The 23,247-nt window shown below is 37.1% G+C and overlaps 1 protein-coding gene and 1 long non-coding RNA gene across 2 annotated transcripts in view; one reads left to right on the top strand and one right to left on the bottom strand.

The window, feature by feature from the left end:
- The window catches only part of LOC118765306, a 28,848-nt gene extending 7,834 nt beyond the window's left edge, over positions 1-21,014 (bottom strand). The window contains exon 1 of the mRNA XM_036507040.1: positions 20,996-21,014. The gene's annotated coding sequence lies outside the window, so the exon portion shown is untranslated. The remainder of the gene's footprint in view (positions 1-20,995) is intronic.
- On the top strand, positions 13,111-20,371 carry LOC118765307. The gene is made up of 2 exons (XR_005001144.1): positions 13,111-13,141; positions 20,241-20,371. It is a non-coding gene; the product is annotated as an uncharacterized LOC118765307 (long non-coding RNA).
- Positions 21,015-23,247: the final 2,233 nt, after the last annotated feature.

Here is a 23,247-nt window from a genome sequence, read left to right as displayed (position 1 = left end):
AAAACAATCAGCCACCTTTTATATATGGATGACCTAAAACTATACGCTGCAAATGACAAACAGCTGGAAACACTATTAAAGACAGTTCATGGATTTTCCAAAGAAATAGATATGAAATTTGGATTAGAAAAATGCGCCAAAGTAACCATGAAAAGAGGAAAAACTAGTTAAGAGTAAAACATCACACTAGATAAAACCAATGAAATAAAAGAATTAGACCAAAGCCAAACTTACAAATACTTAGGAATCTATGAACTAGATAAGACACAACAACACACAAATGAAAGAGAAAATAAAAAAAGAATATATAGACGAGTTAGATCAATACTAAACACAGAGCTCAATGGTAAAAACAAGAGATATAGGTATCAACACTTTAGCTGTCCCAGTTATAAGTTACAGCTACAATATCCTTAATGGACCGAAATGAACTGACCAAAATAGATAGGAAAACAAGAAAAATAATGACAGGATCAGGATGCATCACCCAAAATCTGACATAGAAAGACTATATATACAACGTATAGAAGGGGTAGAGGCCTTATACAGCTGGAAAACTACTATAAAATAACCACCATAGGACTGCAAAATATATACTTCAGAAGGAAGGGAAACTGATCCAGATAGCGGCAAAACACGAGCAAAACACAAACTGTTCTCAGTATTTAAGAAGTGACAAATACAAACAAGAAATCATACCACCTAATAAACACGAAGAAGAAGAAGAAGATGAAGAAACAACAAAAGCTATAAAACAAATGAAATCCAAACTAAAAATAGAACAGCAACGAACCATGATTGAACGATGGCAAGAGAAGCCCCTTCATGGTAAATACTGGACTAAACTAAACGCAAAAGAAATAGACAAAGAAAAATCCCAGCAATGGTTGAGAAGCTCAGGACTCAAAGCAGAAGCAGAGGGATTTTTAATTGCAGTACAAGACCAAAGCCTCCCCACCAGAAATTACCAAAAACATGTAATGAAAAGAAATATTACAAGTAACTGCAGAATATGTGGAGATGGACAAGAAACAATAAATTATATTATCTCTAGCTGCCCAGTCCTGGCTAAGAAGGAATATATTCACAGACATGACAGAGTTGGAACCTACATACATTGGAAGCTATGCCAACATTATGGAATAACAACAGAAAAAAGATGGTATAGGCACACACCAGAAAAGGTCACAGAAAACGAGAAAGCAACCATACTCTGGGATATGCCGATACACACAGATAGAGAAATTAAGGCCAACGGACCAGATATAGTTGTCAGAGATCATGAAGAAAAAAAATGCTTTCTAATTGATGTATCAATACCGGCAGATGACAACGTGTCTCTAAAAGAAATGGAGAAACTCTCAAAATACAAAGACCTGGAATAGAGGTAACTAGAATGTGGAATCTGAAAACAGAAAAATTCCTATTATAGTAGGTGCATTAGGCATGATAAAAAATATTCAGAGACAAATACATAACAAAAACACCAGGACTTACAAACACATATAACATACAGAAAATTGCACTACTAGGCACTGCACACATCCTACGCAGAACACTTTCCATACAATAACCATCAGAGCATCACAACAAATCACAGCACATACCTAAGGCACACAGAACTGCGCTCGGTAGTGAAGTGAAAGCACACTATAAAAATAAAACTACTGAATAATAATAATAATAATAATAATAATAATAATAATATAATAATAATAATAATAATAATAATAATAATTCCTGGTAGACAAAACTGTACTTCGAGACTGCAAGAGGAGGAAAACTAACTTAGCCACGTCATGGATCGACTATCGTAAGGTGTACGATATGATCCCAAATTCTTGGATAATGGAGTGTATGAACCTATTTGAGATTGCATCGAATGTTGAGCGATTGCTTGGAAAAAGTATGGCAAAATGGAGAACAGAAGTGACAGCAAAGTTTAGTGACAATAAAAATCAGGAGAAGCATCATCCAAGGGGACTGCGTGTCCCCACTGATCTTTGTACTGTGCTTGATACCACTAACACTGATTCTGAAGAAAGCAAAAGCTGGGTATGATTTCAAAAAACCGCCAACAAAATGTCAAACATTTGTTATTCATGGATGACCTCAAACTTAATGGTAAAGTGGAATCCTAAGTTAGTACCCTCGTTAATACGCTGTATAATTTCAGTGTTGATATCAGAATGGAGTTCGAACTGAAAAAGTGTGGTGTCTTAGTCTTGAACAGAGGCAAAATCAAATGTTTGGACGGGCTAACGATAACGTCGGGGGAGGTTATGAAACAGATAGAAGAATGGGGTTATAAGTACTTGGGGATATTGAAAATGGATAAATTGGTGGAGAAAGAAATGACAGAAAAATTTAAGGTGGAGTACTTGCGCAGACTGAGACTGATCCTTAAGTCGAAATTAAACGGACGGAATAAGATTGAAGCTATCAACACCTGGGTAGTTTCACTCCTTAAGTACGGAGCATGGGCAATCGCATGGACAGTAGACGAACTAAACAGTTTACATAGAAAGACAAGGAAGTCGCTGACTAGATATGGGTCACTCCACCCAAAACGTGACACAGACAGACTGTATGTATCAAGAAAAAGAGGGGGAAGAGGACTGATTGGATGCGAACACAGCATTAGAGCAAAAGAAAACAACAACATAGAATGGTATGTAAAAAACGCTACAGAAGCGCTATTATTTGAAGTAAGAAGATCAGGCTTGTGTAGGATGGAAGATTGCAAAGATAAGGCACTGTACAATTGCTTTAGAATGAATGAAACTGTAAATAGGTGAATAAAGAAAAGAATGATTGAACAATTCCATAGGGATGTTGAAGATAAGACAGAGAAAATAGCTGTCAATGGATGACTAAAAGTGATTTAAAACCGGCAATGGAAGCTCTAATCTGTGCCGCCTAAGAGCAAGCATTAAGAACAAATTACATCCAATACAGAACAGACAACATATCAGAAAGAGATAAGTGCAGAATTTGTGGACAAAATGGTGAAACCGTATGGCAGATTACCAGTCAATGTACGCCACTAACCCAGAAAGAATATAAGAGATGTCATGACAATATAGCAAGGATTGTCTGTTGGATACTTTGCAACATGTATGGACTTGACAGAGCAAAAAAGTGGTACGAACAAAAGCCCGAAGGCATCATCGAAAATAATAATGCAAAGATGCTATGGGATTTTATGATTCAATGCGACAATGAGATGGAGGATAGGAAGCCGGACATAGTGTTAATTGAGGAAGAAAGCAAACCGTGCTGGATCATAGATATAGCATGCCCAGCTAACAACAAGGTATGCGATAAGGAAGAAAGAAAAGTCGAGAGATATAACAGGTTAGCGTGGGAGGTTAAGCAATTTTGGTCACTGGAAAAGGTGGTAGTAGTACCATTGTACGTATGTATGTATGTATGTATGTATGTATGTATGTATGTATGTATGTATTATGTATGTATGTATGTATGTATGTATTTATGTATGTATGTATGAATGTATATGTGTGTGTATATATATGTGTAAATATATATAGATGTATATGTGTGAGTGTGTATGTTTACATGTATATACGTGACTAGATAGGTAGATACATACATACATAGAGAGGGAGAGAAAGAGAGAAGTCTGTGTGCAGGCGGGTGTATGTGTGTGTGCATGTGTGCGTGTGTGCATGCGTATGTTCGTGTATATATGTGTGTTTGTCTATATGTCTTTATGTATATATGTATGTAAGCACGTATATGTATAAAAATACACATGCACACACTTTCACGTAAGCAAATTTGAAACATTGATGCGTCATAATCAAACATAAATACAACCACGCGCACACCTAGACACATGCTCACTTGTAGAAGCACACGTATAAAGAACGGATGTGTTAGAAACAAGGAGAGAAAGATCACGTCAAACAGAAGTCTAGTGTTGACAATTGTGAAGATAAATCAAAGTATATTTATTAAAATAAATACGGAAATATTTGCATCTAAACTGTAAATAATCCATTGACAGAAATAATGTTCTTCTGGCATGTTTTTTGTGTGAAGATCCTACTGCTTTCTTGCATGGTGTTTCATAGGTTGGCATACAGTGTGAATGATAACTTGTGCGCCAATAATCATCTGATTCTTCTTCCTAAGGAAATATACAAACAATGTAATATCGTCATTTCTAAAAAAGATGCACGGAAACCGCCAACAGTGAAAGCTCCGGTAGGTTATCCATGAACAATGCTAAAATTTTGTCTCATTTAGGCCATCAGTTTGTGAAAAGACGATGAGTTGATACCATCGTCCCCTTGCTTGATTGCTTCTTTATTTTATCGATCTGGAAAGGCTGAAACGCAAAGGTGACACTGTGTAGGGGATTTGAATGTAAATAGTTGGAAAGCATGTTTCTCGATGTTTTAACAATTCTGCTAGTTCGGCGCCCAAATGGTTTCTAAATTAAGTACAACACCAGCAGTTTTAAGGTGAGGTGATAAGTAGGTGCCACAAATTCCACTACTTGACAGCTGCTTTAATTCATTTCGACATCCAAGGGAATGAAAAGCAAAGTTAACCCTGGCGGAGTTTTTACTCGAAGTCTGAAGAGCCGAACAAAATTGTAGGTGTTACGCTGGTCACTAACCTTCATTATTTGTCGTCTTTTATAAAGCGACATCATTGTATAATACCGAAACATTTAATGTGGTTATGTCCACTGCTCGAGCTTGCTTCTTTCTGTAAATGAAAAGCCACTGTCCAATGGTGTCTTCCTCTCGTCCAGGATCGCCCGGCTGATCATACTTCTTAAAAACGTTTGTTGATTTGAACTGGAGTGGGATACTGCAACTTCTCATCTTACAGTTTGTGCCTCTGAAGAAAGTCGCTCGGATCTAGTTGGTTGGGTTGCCAGCATTTCAAAAATTAAAGTTTATCGAAAGTTTAAATATTTGGCACAATAATATACTTTTCCAAGCTAAATTGCTGGAGTTATTTCACTTTCTCCAGAAAAATGTTTCTAAAAAGTTAGAGCGGTTTAAGTTTGATCATTTTCATCCCGTCAGGAAAGAAGATTTGGAAACAGTCATTTTGGGCGTATTTTGTCGTTAATATTTGTAAACAGCACGTGCTCTGAAGTTTGGAGCATTCAATATGCATTTAACGCGGTAGAACGAACTTAATAGATTTACGCTTGTTACTATGGAAACAGGAATCAGTTTGTCTGTGGCTTCCGATTGGCTAAAATAACCAAAATGTTCTGCCTTTAATTGCTAATAATCCTTTATTTATTGATTTATAGCGAAAACGATGCTCCCGTGATTCATTAGCCAATAAAAGTGTATCATTACACTGAATATGAAATCATTTCGAACAGAATTTGATGCTGGCTGCCAAACCGAATAGATCCAATCGGTCTTTCTTGGGAAGTGTACTGACGCCAGAGCTAATATATCACCCTCGTACACAGGTCACGTGAGAGCTCGATGAGATCTCAAAGAGAGTCGAACGTTTCGGGTCATTTAATTATGTTAATTGAATTTACTTACGTAAAGCTCAAATGACGATAACAATGTTTTTCCTCCGATCTTCAAGCTGCGTTGAAAAGATGGACTTGACTCCAAAAATTAACATTCAAACACTTCCTGGAAAATTAACTTATCAAATTTATTGAGTCAGAGAGATCGACACGGACTATTATTATTCTTCTTGGATTCCGGATGTTATCCCATAATTGTCATACATTTATTAAATAATATGTTTAGATAACGTACTTGGTCGAAAACCATGCTGGGTATCACTCAGCAAGTTATTTTCCTCAAGGAATGCGATTAGTTTCTTTCTGACTATCCGTTCCATGACTTTGCTGATGTGTGAAGTCAGAGATATATGCCTTTAGTTTTTGGCATCTGCTCTACTTCCCCCTTTATGTATTGGGCATATTATTCCCTCCTTCAGCTTGCTTGGCAGTTTGCCATTCGCAAGAAAGCTCTGGAAGAGAATCTTGAGAGGTTTTGCCAGGGCATGCTTACACGCTTTGAGGAGGATTGCTGGGAAACCATCTGGACCAGCAGTTGAGTTTGTGTCCACTTCATCTATGGCTAGTAGGACATCTTCTTCGATAATGTCAATACATTCTATTGTAACCGCCTCGCTGGTTATAGGTGAGGCGACAAAGAAATCCACTGGTTCGTTCACTTGTCTGTGTTCCAACGGGGTGGTAAAGACACTTTTGAACTGGTCATTCAGCATCTCACTGATCTTAGTTGGACTGTCTGTGAGGGAGCCATCCTTTTGGAGGAGGGGTCCTATCTTGTAGTGCACTGAGACTGTTTCTTTCGCGTAATGAAAGAAGGCCTTTGGGTTTGATTTAATATTTTTTATAACCCAGGCTTCTTTGTCTGCTTTCTCCTTCACATAGGATTGTTGCAGCCTTTTTTCGATCTCCATCAGTGTTGTTTTCAGGCGGGACGTTTCGCTACTTTTGGGATGTTGGTTGAGACGATTTGCAACCTTCGTCCGTCGTCTCATGAGGATCTTCCTGTCTCTTGGAATCTTGCTCCTATTTGTTTTGGCCTTGTGCTCTGGGACATATGTCTGGCATACGGCTTGCACAGAAGACATGAAACATTCTAGTTTCATGTCAATGTCTGGTGTGGAGAGACATTCCGGCCAGTCCTCTCTGAGGATCTCTTTTTGGATCGATTTCCAATCTGCTTTGTGGAAGTTCATATTGGAGAGATTTTGGGTGCTTCCTTTAGGCTGTATATCTCTGGTTACTTTTGGCCCAAACATAGACAGCTCTATTATGTTGTGATCCGAAACTAATGTCGGTGTCACTTTCACATCATGAATGATGTCTATATTGTTCGTGAAGCAGAGATCCAGAATGTTATTTGCCCTTGTTGGCTTGAGTACAACTTGCTCCATGAATAAGGCGTTGGTGAGGTTGAGCAGGGACTCCACCTGTACTTGCTTGCAATGATTAATTCCTGAGAGTATGAGACCTTCAGGCCATTTGACGTTGGGGAAGTTGAAATCACCCATAAGAAATATGGTCACGTGGTGTTCCAGATTCATGAGGATTTCTTTAATTCTTGTGAGGCAATCTTCAAACTTGCCTATGTGATTTGGGGCATCTGGTGGGCAATATGTATTGCATATGACTATATTATGTTGTCTTATGTATACAATTAGAGTGTCACATACCGAATTTGAGTATGTCATCAAGACCTGGGGTGTGAGGTCATCTCGGATGTATACAGCAACTCCACCATGGCTCCTTTCCCTTCTGTCTGTTCGCAGTATGGCATAGTTTGGGATGTGTACTTCTGCGTCTTCTATATCAGGGCTGAGGTGAGTTTCCACGAGTGCTATGCATAGGGCTTGATTGCATATATATATATATTTATAACAATTATTAAGGGTTTAGCAAACAAGTTGCTAGACCACATACCGAAAAATTTAGAAATAGCAGCCAAAAGACCGTTATTTCTTTTCGCTACAAAATATGACTCCAGAGACGACCCTCTCTGTAACTCACACAGGCAAAAAAAAAGAAGGAAAACAATGAAATCAAACAGTCTTCGGTTAAATGTTTCGGTATGTGGTCTAGCAACTTGTTTGCTAAACCCTTAATTATTGTTATAATTATATATAAAACTTCTTGTATAAGAGTGGTTGTATACTGTCAATCTAACAAGAACGTGACAGTAGGGGGTACACCACCGCTGTATAGCCCTAGGAAGCATCGAACGCCTCCTGATGGCTTTGACACATTTTTCCCTGTGTCCTTATATACATATACGAAGGGGAGACAAACACCCCCGGCTGCCGAAACTGCATCTAGGGACACGTGTTTCAGGATCGTTGTCCTTCATCGGCCTAGAGTAGCAGACACCTTCGTATATGTATATAAGGACACAGGGAAAAATGTGTCAAAGCCATCAGGAGGCGTTCGATGCTTCCTAGGGCTATACAGCGGTGGTGTACCCCCTACTGTCACGTTCTTGTTAGATTGACAGTATACAACCATTCTATCGCCCCACCACCGTACATGTCTCTACGAGAGATTTAGAAATTCAATATTTCTTATTCTTGTATAAGTTTTTACCGAATATGGTTCCTTTCCATACCGAAACTACTTGGTAAAATTTATTAATTATAAATTAATAATTTTTTACCCTATATCTATAATAATAATAATAATAATAGCAGTACCAGGCAGTGGCTCTCATGGCTTCTGATCTTAACTGATTGGAAGTGTTATCATGTACGTTGTTTTGTCTTGGTATAAAAGATGGGCTACAGCAAATATTCTGCTCAATACCACAGATTTGCTTGTCAGTTGTTTGACCTTAACCAGTTGAGCATGTCCCTTAGTGGCTGACGATATGTGCATCTCTGATCACGAGCAGAAGTAGTGGGGGAGCATCATAGCCATGTGTTGAGAGGGATTATTTGGGGTTTGAATAGTTCACCTCTGGAAACATGGGTGGTTCTTTCAACATCCTTAAACAACCCTTATTCAGGGACCGTTTGAGTGGGATGGGCTACTCAACCTGAAGAAAATTCCAACTGGGCCCCACCTGCAAGGTCATGTGCTGTTTATCTTGATATGAGATCACCATGTCGCGCACATATGGTTGTGATGCATGTGCCTGGTGTACCTTTATCAGACGGGTAGTCATGATGGGTATATTGGGCTTCGTATATTTTACCCCAGTGTCACTTTGATGGCATGAACTGCTCTCTCACTCAATAATAATAATAATAATAATAATAATAATAATAATAATAATAATATAATAATAATAATAATAATAATATATATATATATATATACAGTGATGGTTTGTTGCCAACTTAATGTGGCAGTTCCAGGAAATGGAAGAATGCTACTGCTATTTAGCACCAGGAAACACCGTTTCCAGTTGGTTATGTGACACAAGCGTTCTGTGTCCTTAAGTTTCCAAACAGGGGAGTAAAGCACCTCCAACCAGCAAAGCCAGCATCAAGAGTCATTATTGTTGTAATTATATATAAAACTTCTTGTATAAGTTTTTACCGAATATGATTCTTTTCCATACCGAAACTACTTGGTGAAATTTATTAATTTAAATTAATAATTTTTTATCCTATATCTATAATATATATATATATATATATATATATATGTGTATATATATATGTGTATATATATATATATATACACATACATATATATATATATATATATATATATATATATATATATATATATATATATATATATATGTGTGTATATATATACATATATATATATATATATATATATATATATATATATATATATATATATATATATATATATATATATATATATATATATATATATATATATATATATATATATATATATATATATATATATATATATATATATACATATATATATATATATATGTATGCCAACATCCTTCCTAATATGCTCGAATATGTGTATGATTTAATGAAATAAATTATTCCTAATTTTAAAATCTTTTGTTTTATTAGGCAAATGCAACTCTGAAGTCAAACATTTATATGCTGCTTATGATTAATCCGGACGAATTTCCGCATTCTGACTTAGCCTATCCGCTTTGGATAAAGACACACATCACCGTAAGTATAATTAGATATTTTTTAGTCAATGTATTTTTTATGCAGATGTGTGCATTCATACATGCAACTGTTAATTTTAGCACCAATATGCGTATATAATTTCACAAATTGGAACGCTCCGCGCACACACATACACACACTTTCACAGATTCATACATGCAAAGATACCTACAGATGCACACAGATGCACATATTCATACACACAAATACATGCAAACACACACATGCATACATACATATATATAGTGAAGAGATTCAAGAAATTGTTTAACTGATAAATCATACTGAATATTGAGAAATTTCACTAAAACCTGCGCTAAAACATTATGAAAGAAATCAAATATTTCTGTAATTTACCGGTTTCAACACTTTAAAAACATATTCTTTCTAATTAATGATGTTGTCATAATTTCATGATTATCTTGTCGGTGATAATGCTTTAATTTCGTATGTGGTTGTTGATAATATCAGGGGAAGAGTTAAATAAATATTTACAGTAACTGGGGAGGTTAATAAGTTGAATAATTTTTTCGTTCCTTATTAATAGTAATATTATTTTTGGTGAAGTAGCGAGTTGGACGTTGCCGATCTTCTTTGTGCCTCCTGTCGTGATATGGGTTCATCCGGTATTGCCGATAAAAACTGAATGTCTAGACGTATTTTGAAGACTTCCATGTCCACACTTTGCAAATCCCTGGTGTTCTGTGGTAGGGAATCAAAGTGTTTGAAAGGATGATGAGATCAAGGGTAGTTAGCTTCGTAGTGAGTTACAATCTCCTAAATTCGAACCAGCATGGGTTTCTCTACAGCAGGGACTGCCTAACATAGCTCTTGCACCACATAGATGATGTCTTTAAAGCCGCGGGATCAAGTTCAAACTCTGACGTCATATATCTTTATCGATTATCGTAGGTGCCCATGAAGTTGTGAGCTAAACCCTCTTCGACCTTCCAAATTTTGTCCATTGGCACATTCAAGGTGTAACAAATGGAAGGAGAGAGAGAAAGAGAAAGAGAGAGAGAGAGAGAGAGAGAGAGAGAGCTGTAACATCACTCAGCTGGTAGCCATACCAACTGAGTGGACTGGGGCGACGTAAAATATACTGCCTCGCTCAAGGACATAACCTGTTGTATGGTCCGGTAAGTGGAACAACTGCGGAAGCGGAACACATCTTTCAGATAATTAGCTATCCTCTTCCAAATATATATGCATATATAAATATGCACTTTATATATATATATATATATATATATATATATATATATATATATAAAATTAAAATCAAAATGAGGGTGAAAAATTGGATATTGATTTGATAACATCAATTTCAACACCAGTGGTCTAGCATATAAAAAAAACTGAGATTCAGTAAATAGTATTACATACATAAATATAAGGGGGAATTTTTAACCACTATGTGGAAGCCCTTATGCTAGAAGAATATCCGCTATGGTCTCAACCACTAAGAATTGTTCTCTGGTGTGCTAAATTTTCTGGAGAACAATTCTCAGTGATTAAGACCATAGCGGATCTTGTAGCATAAGGGTTTCTAAATAGTGGTTAAAAGATTCCCTCTTATATTGATATATATATATATATATATATATATACACATACATATATATATATAGTTAGTCCAAACATGAAAACACAGAGAGAAAATACAACGCAAGGACGTGGAAGAAGTATAGTGTTATTGGACGCTGAGGAAAAGAAAGAAAAAAGGAGGATTTAACGTTTCGAGCGGAGCTTTTCGTCAGAAACATAGGAAAAGGAAAAGTCCAAGGAAGGGAAGACGGAGGAAAAAATCGCCAACGATACACACGCGGTCACACACACTCACACACACACACACACACACACACACACATATATATATACTTACATACATACATCGGACTCAACACAAAGCCCTCCTCCCAGAGACTTTCCACACACGCACTCTTTTGTAAAAAGAACATTTTACACAATCTTTTTTATTCATTTATTTTTTTGTATATTTTAATAAATACTTTGTAATTTAAAAAATCTTTTTATAATTTTTATTTATTTCTGTTACTAATTCTAATTCAGTTACAGAATTGTTTTTTTCCTTTTCTGTTACTGATTTAGTCACATTTAATTTTTGTTATCACTAATTTTTATTTTTAATTATTTGTTTGTACTATTGATATTTAAAAAAAAAAATTTCATAACTTTTATTTTTTATAATTTTATTTTTCACTATCTATTTGTATTATTTTTTTTTTATATTCCTATATTCCTATACCACACACCACACACATCCGCGAGCGCGGATTAACAGTCCGAAGGCAAACGAGCCAAGACAATCTTTCAGCTTACATTTAATTATTTGGACACACGTGGACCAGTTTCTGGACTGGTATAATAACCTAACTTTCCTCAGCACGAGTTGCCATGACAGATAGCCCGACCCCATCTACAGCTGTTTCAGAAATATAACAGAAATCCCATCATCACCGACCCCCCAAAGAATTAACACGGGATCGCCTAACGAGAACGCAAACTTCATAGAATCAAAGTATCCCTGACTTGAAGAGAAGTTTGCTATCTACCCCTTGTTTGGATGATTTACTACTTCTGATGATGTTATAAAAAAATATGAACTCCCTTCGGAACTTACATACCATGGTCAAGACCCTAACCCTAACCTTCCACACAACATATTCCTTGGAATAGCAAGTTTAAGATCTAACATATATTTTCATTTTCATTCTTATACATTCTTATACCCTTTATACTTCCTAAATTTCTCCCTTTCCAAAATAAATTCTTATATTGAACTCAACTATTTCCCTCTATTTAACTCTCTCATATCGTCTCTGATGAAGGGATATCTTTTAAATCCCTGAAACAGCTGTAAGACTACATTTCTCTTTATAAAAATGTTCTAGAAACTTCACACTGCCTTGGCTTTGTTGTCTTATTTTATTTAACATTTACATGCTCACACACGACCCGCGTTAGACTCCTCACTCATACTTTTATTGAACCGGGAGTCCTTCAGTAGCACTTGCATAGCCTTACCTGCCTTTTGGGTCTTCTGGATACCAAAACCTCTTACATTATATGCACACACAAACACACACAGTAATAGATGGATGGATGGATAGATAGATAGATAGATAGATAGATAGATAGATAGATAGATAGATACAGAGAGCAAGAGAGAGAGATGTATATATACACACACACATATGAGAAAGAATGAAGGGAAAATGAAACACTCAGCATAGTTAATTACGCAAGTTAATTACGACAATACTTGAATAAATGAAGATACGTTATTCAATGTATATTACTCTTGTGGTGAGAACAACAACATCAAAAACATTTCTATATGATTATGTAATTATATGTTTGTGTGTGCGTATTTATGTATGGAAGCATGTAAGTATCAATGTATTCTTAATGAAATTGTAATTTCAGCCCACACAACTGAAAGAGGGAGTAACAGCAGATAAAAAAGACGTGATACGTAAGTAATATTTTCATTGTTACTCAATAGTGATACATGCATGTACATACATACATACACACATAGAGACAAACATACATACATATATGCATGCATGCGTGCGTGGGCACGCGTGAGGTTATCAATATAATTTGTTGTTCCGTTAAGTAAATAAACAAAAATCTACGCCATACAAACACGATCCAGTGAGAGATAAATATCATTGAATGTGCACAGAATAAAGATTCGAGCTGGTAATAGTTTCTTGTTTTGTACCTCCAAGCAATCTCAGGCTCTGAGCGCATGGTTCGTTCTATTTCTGAAGAGAATAGACCATATGCTCAGAGCCCCTGGATTGCTTGGAGACACAAGGCGTGTTGTAAAAACCTGTTTGTAAAAAGCCTGTCTAGAGCCGTATCTTCCTACTATTGTGTACATTAAATGATATGTATATGTAATAACACTATACTTGTTCCACGTCCTCGTGTTGTGTTTTCTCTTTGTGTTTTCATGTTTGGATTAACTTTATATATATATCATGTATATATATATATGTATATATATATATATATATATATATATATATATATATATATATATATATATATATATATATATATATATATATATATATATATAATATAGCAAATGTATACATGCATGAATGTATGTGTATATTCATGCACGTATACACACACAGACACACACACACACACACACACACACACACACACACACACACATATATATATAACCATGCTGGGGCACTGCCATATATATATATATATATAATTTCACATGGGTGATTCTTTCTTGCCTTCGGATTCATGGTCAAACGTCTGGGTGGAATTGCGCGAAAAATGACACAGATGTGTAGAATGATCCGGTGGTGATGCTGGGCTTCGTAGTTTTCATAGCTCTCATGGTTACCGAGATAATCTACTATGACAATACGTGTTTATGGATGAGAAAGGAAGGGATTGATAGGTGAATAAGGAAGGAAGGAAGGAGTGATATCATACCTGGTAGTGTACGCTGAAAAATAAATCAAGCAGCGTTTCAACTCTGTGTGAATATATGTGTGTGTATGTAAAATGAAGGGGTATTTGAATGTGTGTGTGTGTGTGCGCGTGTGAGTGTTTGTGTCTGTGCGCGTGCGCAGGCGCAATGGAAGTGGGATGGTTCATCTTTGTTCGCTTAGTATTTGGGTTTATTTTTTGATTTGGTTGAATCTTGGTTGCTTTTTTTTTTGTTGGTCAGTTATTTATAGCGTTTTGATAGAGAAAAGTTATTCTAAAATTGCTTTTTAACGTAAGCGTGCCAAAACAAGTCAAATGCTTACACAGAGCAGGTTTTACAGCCACGTCATCCAAACCGAACGGGTGAAACCGGGTTTAGGTGGTAGTATATACACACACACATACATATATATATATATATATATATACATATATATATAACTAATATAATAATCAAACATATAAATATATATATATACTTATAAATATATATGTGTGTGTGTGTGTGTGTGAGTGTGTGTGTGTGTGTGTGTTTGTGTGTGTGTGGGTGTGTGTGTGTGTGTAGAATGATGCAGTTATAGAGACTCACACACCGGATGTCAAGTTCCTGTGTGAAGGATATAAGCGCACTGCGCCTCTTCATTAATCGCAAGTCCAGTACTCTTCGTGTTTAGAGCACTAGACCTCTGACAGGTGAAGCATTGCAGCGATCATAGTAGCTTTGACTCAGAGACTTGAAGTCCTGTGTACAAGAATTCATAACTCTCTCATTCAATATTTTTAATCCTCGAAGGTGGTGAGATGGAAGAGACGTTAGCTCGCCGGGAGAAATGCTTAACAGTATTTCGTCTGCCGCTCCGTTCTGAGTTCAAATTCCGTCGACGTCGTCTTTGCCTTTCATCCTTTCGGGGTCGATAAATTAAGTACCAGTCGTGTACTGGGGTCGATCTAATCGACTTGCCCCCTCCCCCCAAATTTCAAGCCTTGTGCATTGAGTAGAAAAGAATATTTTTAATCCTCTGTTTCCAACGACACTAACGTCCGCCTCTCTAGTCATATGATTTGTCGATAGACATACTCACACATACACAACAACAAACACACACACACACACACACACACACACACACACACAATGGACATCTACATAGAAATACACACAGACGCACCCACCCACTCATACACATATACACACGCACAAGCACGCATGAATAATTTAATACGATATAATATAATATAAAATATAGATTTGAATTGTTTCGAGTATGAAAGAAGTTGGTTTCTAACAAAGATACAAAACGAAGTCACATTTTAAACTTGAGAGAGGTCTTGCATCATTTTAGTGTACCTGTAGAGAGTGTGCTTGTAATGTGCGTGTTACCTGGTTGATTTCTTTCACGGAAAACCTTAGCTTTTCCTGAGTGTTACTTAAACCAAATGCAGCAGTTGTTATTGGTATAAAGGTGAAGTTCATAAATCTGCGTCTGCAAGCTGGAGACTTCAAAGAAGTTGGCAGTAGCTAACCTCTTCCTCTGCTTCTTGAAGAACAATTGATCTCAACGATGGTTCATACTTCATCATGTCTGTCCCAGTTAATAATATCCGTTGTGTTAGGTTTGCACGTGGTACAAGTTTTGAGGGGAAATTTTCAGCAATATTCCTTGTGTTGATATTTATGCATATATTTCTCTATTGCCCCCAAGGGGCTAAACACAAAAAGGGGACAAACAAGGACAGACAAAAGGATTAGGGGCTAAACACAGAGGGGACAAACAAGGACAGACAAAGGGATTAGGGGCTAAACACAAAGGGACAAACAAGGACAGACAAACGGATTAGGGGCTAAACATGGAGTGGACAAACAAGGACAGACAAACGGATTAGGGGCTAAACATAGAGGGGACAAACAAGGACAGACAAACGGATTAGGGGCTAAACATACAGGGGACAAACAAGGACAGACAAAGGGATTAGGGGCTAAACACAGAGGGGACAAACAAGGACAGACAAACGGATTAGGGGCTAAACATGGAGTGGACAAACAAGGACAGACAAACGGATTAGGGGCTAAACATAGAGGGGACAAACAAGGACAGACAAACGGATTAGGGGCTAAACATGGAGGGGACAAACAAGGACAGACAAAGGGATTAGGGGCTAAACATGGAGGGGACAAACAAGGACAGACAAAGGGATTAGGGGCTAAACATAGAGGGGACAAACAAGGACAGACAAAGGGATTAGGGGCTAAACACAGAGGGGACAAACAAGGACAGACAAACGGATTAGGGGCTAAACATGGAGGGGACAAACAAGGACAGACAAACGGATTAGGGGCTAAACATGGAGTGGACAAACAAGGACAGACAAAGGGATTAGGGGCTAAACATGGAGGGGACAAACAAGGACAGACAAAGGGATTAGGGGCTAAATACAGAGGGGACAAACAAGGACAGACAAAGGGATTAGGGGCTAAACATGGAGTGGACAAACAAGGACAGACAAACGGATTAGGGGCTAAACATAGAAGGGACAAACAAGGACAGGCAAACGGATTAGGGGCTAAACATAGAGGGGACAAACAAGGACAGACAAACGGATTAGGGGCTAAACACAGAGGGGACAAACAAGGACAGACAAACGGATTAGGGGCTAAACATGGAGGGGACAAACAAGGACAGACAAAGGGATTAGGGGCTAAACACAGAGGGGACAAACAAGGACAGACAAACGGATTAGGGGCTAAACACAGAGGGGACAAACAAGGACAGACAAAGGGATTAGGGGCTAAACACAGAGGGGACAAACAAGGACAGACAAAGGGATTAGGGGCTAAACACAGAGGGGACAAACAAGGACAGACAAAGGGATTAGGGGCTAAACACAGAGGGGACAAACAAGGACAGACAAACGGATTAGGGGCTAAACATGGAGGGGACAAACAAGGACAGACAAACGGATTAGGGGCTAAACATGGAGAGGACAAACAAGGACAGACAAACGGATTAGGGGCTAAACATGGAGGGGACAAACAAGGACAGACAAACGGATTAGGGGCTAAACATAGAGGGGACAAACAAGGACAGACAAACGGATTAGGGGCTAAACATAGAGGGGACAAACAAGGACAGACAAACGGATTAGGGGCTAAACATAGAGGGGACAAACAAGGACAGACAAACGGATTAGGGTCTAAACATAGAGGGGACAAACAAGGACAGACAAACGGATTAGGGGCTAAACATAGAGGGGACAAACAAGGACAGACAAAGGGATTTAGGGCTAAACACAGAGGGGACAAACAAGGACAGACAAAGGGATTAGGAGCTAAACACAGAGGGGACAAACAAGGACAGACAAAGGGATTAGGGGCTAAACACAGAGGGGACAAACAAGGACAGACAAACGGATTAGGGGCTAAACATGGAGGGGACAAACAAGGACAGACAAAAGGATTAGGGGCTAAACATGGAGGGGACAAACAAGGACAGACAAACGGATTAGTGGCTAAACATGGAGGGGACAAACAAGGACAGACAAAGGGATTAGGGGCTAAACATAGAGGGGACAAACAAGGACAGACAAACGGATTAGGGGCTAAACATAGAGGGGACAAACAAGGACAGACAAACGGATTAGGGGCTAAACATAGAGGGGACAAACAAGGACAGACAAACGGATTAGGGGCTAAACAAGGACAGACAAACGGATTAGGGGCTAAACATAGAGGGGACAAACAAGGACAGACAAACGGATTAGGGGCTAAACATAGAGGGGACAAACAAGGACAGACAAAGGGATTAGGGGCTAAACACAGAGGGGACAAACAAGGACAGACAAAGGGATTAGGGGCTAAACACAGAGGGGACAAACAAGGACAGACAAAGGGATTAGGGGCTAAACACAGAGGGGACAAACAAGGACAGACAAAGGGATTAGGGGCTAAACACAGAGGGGACAAACAAGGACAGACAAAGGGATTAGGGGCTAAACATGGAGGGGACAAACAAGGACAGACAAACGGATTAGGGGCTAAACACAGAAGGGACAAACAAGGACAGACAAAGGGATTAGGGGCTAAACACAGAGGGGACAAACAAGGACAGACAAACGGATTAGGGCTAAACATGGAGGGGACAAACAAGGACAGACAAACGGATTAGGGGCTAAACATGGAGGGGACAAACAAGGACAGACAAACGGATTAGGGGCTAAACATGGAGGGGACAAACAAGGACAGACAAAAGGATTAGGGGCTAAACATGGAGGGGACAAACAAGGACAGACAAACGGATTAGTGGCTAAACATGGAGGGGACAAACAAGGACAGACAAAGGGATTAGGGGCTAAACAAGAGGGGACAAACAAGGACAGACAAACGGATTAGGGGCTAAACATAGAGGGGACAAACAAGGACAGACAAACGGATTAGGGGCTAAACATAGAGGGGACAAACAAGGACAGACAAACGGATTAGGGGCTAAACAAGGACAGACAAACGGATTAGGGGCTAAACATAGAGGGGACAAACAAGGACAGACAAACGGATTAGGGGCTAAACATAGAGGGGACAAACAAGGACAGACAAAGGGATTAGGGGCTAAACACAGAGGGGACAAACAAGGACAGACAAAGGGATTAGGGGCTAAACACAGAGGGGACAAACAAGGACAGACAAAGGGATTAGGGGCTAAACACAGAGGGGACAAACAAGGACAGACAAAGGGATTAGGGGCTAAACACAGAGGGGACAAACAAGGACAGACAAAGGGATTAGGGGCTAAACACAGAGGGGACAAACAAGGACAGACAAACGGATTAGGGGCTAAACATGGAGGGGACAAACAAGGACAGACAAACGGATTAGGGGCTAAACACAGAAGGGACAAACAAGGACAGACAAAGGGATTAGGGGCTAAACACAGAGGGGACAAACAAGGACAGACAAACGGATTAGGGGCTAAACATAGAGGGGACAAACAAGGACAGACAAACGGATTAGGGGCTAAACATAGAGGGGACAAACAAGGACAGACAAACGGATTAGGGGCTAAACATAGAGGGGACAAACAAGGACAGACAAAGGGATTAGGGGCTAAACACAGAGGGGACAAACAAGGACAGACAAACGGATTAGGGGCTAAACACAGAGGGGACAAACAAGGACAGACAAACGGATTAAGTCGGTTACATCGACTCCAGTGCGTAACTGGTACTTAATGTATCGACTGCGAAAGGATGAAAGGCAAAGTCGTCCTCGGCGGAATTTGACCTCAGAACGTAACGGCAGTCGAAATACGGCTACGCATTTCGCCCAGCGTGCTAACCACTCTGCCAGCTCGCCGCCATGTTGATATTTATGTATGTATTTGGTAACAGGATAGAGTTCTATCTCAAATTTTCGATGGCAGTTTTTTTTTTCTGTAGGCATGACATTGAATGTTGTAGCGACAACATTATGTTAGATTGAAAGGAAGTACGTTGATGATTTTGGTGCAGATGCTGATCTGATATGATATCTTCCACAGAAATATGACATAATTTACTTTTTCGGTTGTTTCGATTTTTATAGGGAACCGAAAGAGAAGTTATAGAATGTTCGCATTAACGTTCATTGGTCGGTTAATAGATCGATCACGCGAGACTATGGTGGTTTTCTTGTGATGTCTGACCGCGTATCCAGGGATTTGGTTTCGAATCCTCAATACAATATTGTCGGAAAACAAGCCATAGTGTTTTTTTTCGTTTTGTTTTGCTTTTTATTGTTTTTGTTATTTATGGTTGACATTCGGGTTTTCTTTGGGGTATGTTAGTCCGGTTGCTTTGGGTTGTACTGGAGATCATCAGGAAGTGGATGCTTCCTGAAGGGTTTACTGCTGACTCCTGGGATATTTCTCTCTTCGTTTTACAGGTCATTGTTTATGTATTTACTTTAACTGTTGTTGTTTAACAGGTTCTATCGGTTGCGTTGGTAAGTTTTGTAGTTGCAGACCCTAGGATGTAGCCATTATATTTTTGTAGCAGAAATGATGATATATACAAATATTTGTATAAATTTTATTTACCACTAAATATGTTTCTCTTATTTTTCCCTCCACCAGCTTTCGAATCCCCTTCTCCGAATTTTGGAATCCATCGCTACCAGTTCTTACTGTATCCACAGAAAGGCAAAACTGTCATGTTAAAATCGAAGCTGGCATTAACTCGACTATTTCGTGTTGCTGAATTTGAAGGCTACAACAAGGTACGACCCGTATTCAGCTATCAATATGTTATTGTTGCAGAAAGAGGCATTTCAACAGCTTCTGATTTGCTCAGCCAGAGGAATAGTTCTTTGTTTATGATAATTTTTACATTTTTTGGCTGGTTACTATCGTAAATAATCTACAGAAGAGAATATATATATATATATATATATATATATATATATATATATATATATATATATATATATATATATATATATATATATATATATACATACATATATATGGCGTATCGTCAGATCCCGGCCGACAGGATTTTAGGATCATGCAATACGCCATAAAGTTAAGCCCTTTATGGACGGGAAACCGAAGGTAATCCCATAAACCGGTCTTCCCCATTTTTAATATGTACTGCTCTAAACCTTGGAGTGTGCTTCTACTTTCGGATTAATATTTTTAACAAACGATATATATATATATATTTATATATATGAACAATAAAACAAGAAATAAACAATAAAGTGTTATATCTTCTTTTCAATGTTCCTATTTTCATTCCGTGTTTTCTTTTCACCCGAACAAGTAAAGTGTGTGTAGGCAATGTGTTCTGTTGTTATATATTCTTATATTGCACTCTCTCCTAGTCCTTCTTTCTCTATACTGAGTCCTGCGCTCCTTTACGTATTTCTCTGCATTTTTTTTCCTTCATTCATTTTCATTTAGAAATCCTTTTATTCCAGAGATAATTTATTACATAGAAAAATGTGAGCAAGAGAAATAATATCCTTAAGATTACAAACCTGGAAAAGTACAGGACAAGTTATTACATCTAATAAAGTTTGGAGCAAGAAAACTTTTACTTAAAATATTGCAGCTAAGAATAAAATTTGAAATAAAATATTTAGATTTAGAGAATATTAGCTTTTATTAAAACTAAAAAATATATTACAAGTTTTTAATTTTATTTATTACATGTTACTTCTATTAATATATTAAAAATAACTCAAAATATTTTTTGCATTAATTAATAATTAGAAATTTGAAAATAGGTTATAAAAATTAATAATACGACGTAATTAATTAGTGCAATAAATAGAATACAAAAATTATATATATATATATATATATATATTACAGTAAAATCTACTGTAACAGCAAATTCACAGTAAAATTTGCCTGAGCGTAAGTTATTTGCCAAGTCTTCACATTCTTGGTCTAAACCAAATTCCAATTTTTTTACATAATGAAATTGCCCACCAATTCTTCTACTTTGCATAACGCTTTAGCCATTTTGCTACTCTGGGCTCTCATTTTTTAAATATTCTATTGTGTCAATATTTTATCAAAATGATAGTATCTTTTTTTTTAATTATATTACTTTTGTAAATTAAAATCAAATAATTTTTAATATTCAAATTTTATCCTTAGCTGCAATATTTTAAGCAAATATTTTCTTGTACTGCACTTTACCAGATATTATAACTTGTCCGGCACTTTTTTTAAAGATTTTACATTATTGAAAATTGAATTTGATAAACTTTCAAAGATTAACACTTAGTGATATCATCCATCTACAATAAATTAATGGCAGAGTATTTTACCATCTTTAAGGTTGCACTATGGCTTACCAATCGGTGTTACAAACAGCAAGACCCCCCAAAACCATCAGTTACCAGGCTTACCTGAATTAACCAAGATTTTGAGTTGGTGATAACAGTAACGACTACTGCTGATCTAGATCTGTCAATAATGATTCAATACAAATGTAATTATGAAAGATTATAAGATATACAAAAGTGAGAATTACCTACATTCCCGTAATACAAAAATTGATATATGAAAATCCCTTTCAATTAGTTATGATATTAAATAATAAGTTTAGAATATAACCACTTTACGACAATGCATTTTTTGGACAAACTTACTAAATGCCTTCAGGTCTGCCAATAGAGACACAGCCAAAAATGACTATATTCTTTCCCCAATAAAATTAGATGTGTATATCTGAAGCATATAACATGAACTAGCCTGATTAAATAATTAAGTAAATAGAAAAAGGAAAGCAAGTAAAAAGAAATTAGCAAAAAAAGCATAAAGCAAATAAGGCTGACAGAGAAAATTTTAATAATAAAATTTAAAATTACTTAAGTGAAATATCATGTTAAAAATAACTTTATTAAATATTAAAGTTTTAAAATAAATTGTAGAATATAAGCACTTTTGACCAATGCCTTTTCTGAACAGCCTTACTACATGACTTCAGTGCTGCCCATAAGAGACGCAGCCAGAAATGTCTGTAGTCTTTCCAGTGAATTTGGAGTTTTTAGGAAAATAAAGTTAAAATAAAATTATTTTTTATGAAAATTTATTTTCTTGCAATTATTAATAAATTGTTTACCTTTTTATAAGCAAAAAATTATCAATTTCATAAAAAGGGACAACAGCTACAATATGATCATCATCTTGAATTCGCAACCAAACTATAACAAATTGCAAGACCCGAAAATATTCGGTGACCAGGCTCACCTTAAGTCCCGTGGATCCTGAGTTGATGAAAATGATAATAATTGCTGCTTATTGGAATGAAAAATAAACGTGTTATGTAATAAATTTAATTTAATTAACAATGGTCAAATACATAATTTATTGAAGCATATAAAGGACTTCATTGCTAATGAATTTGAATTTGAAATTAAAAGTAATATAAAATATGATAACTTGAAATTAAGGACTTGTGCGCTGGAACACCTGATGAAACAAGACACCTTTATTTAGTTTTCTCTGATTATTTGCTCTTGACAGACTTTCGTAATTACCTCAGCAAGTTTGCATACTACTCTCCATTGATGGTGTGGCCATTTAGAATATAGTCAACCGACACAATGCCCTTTACATCCTCAAA

Source organism: Octopus sinensis, linkage group LG11 (assembly GCF_006345805.1).
Source record: "Octopus sinensis linkage group LG11, ASM634580v1, whole genome shotgun sequence".
In the NCBI taxonomy this organism is placed as follows: Eukaryota; Metazoa; Mollusca; class Cephalopoda; order Octopoda; family Octopodidae; genus Octopus; species Octopus sinensis.
This window is presented reverse-complemented; position numbering and strand designations above follow the sequence as displayed.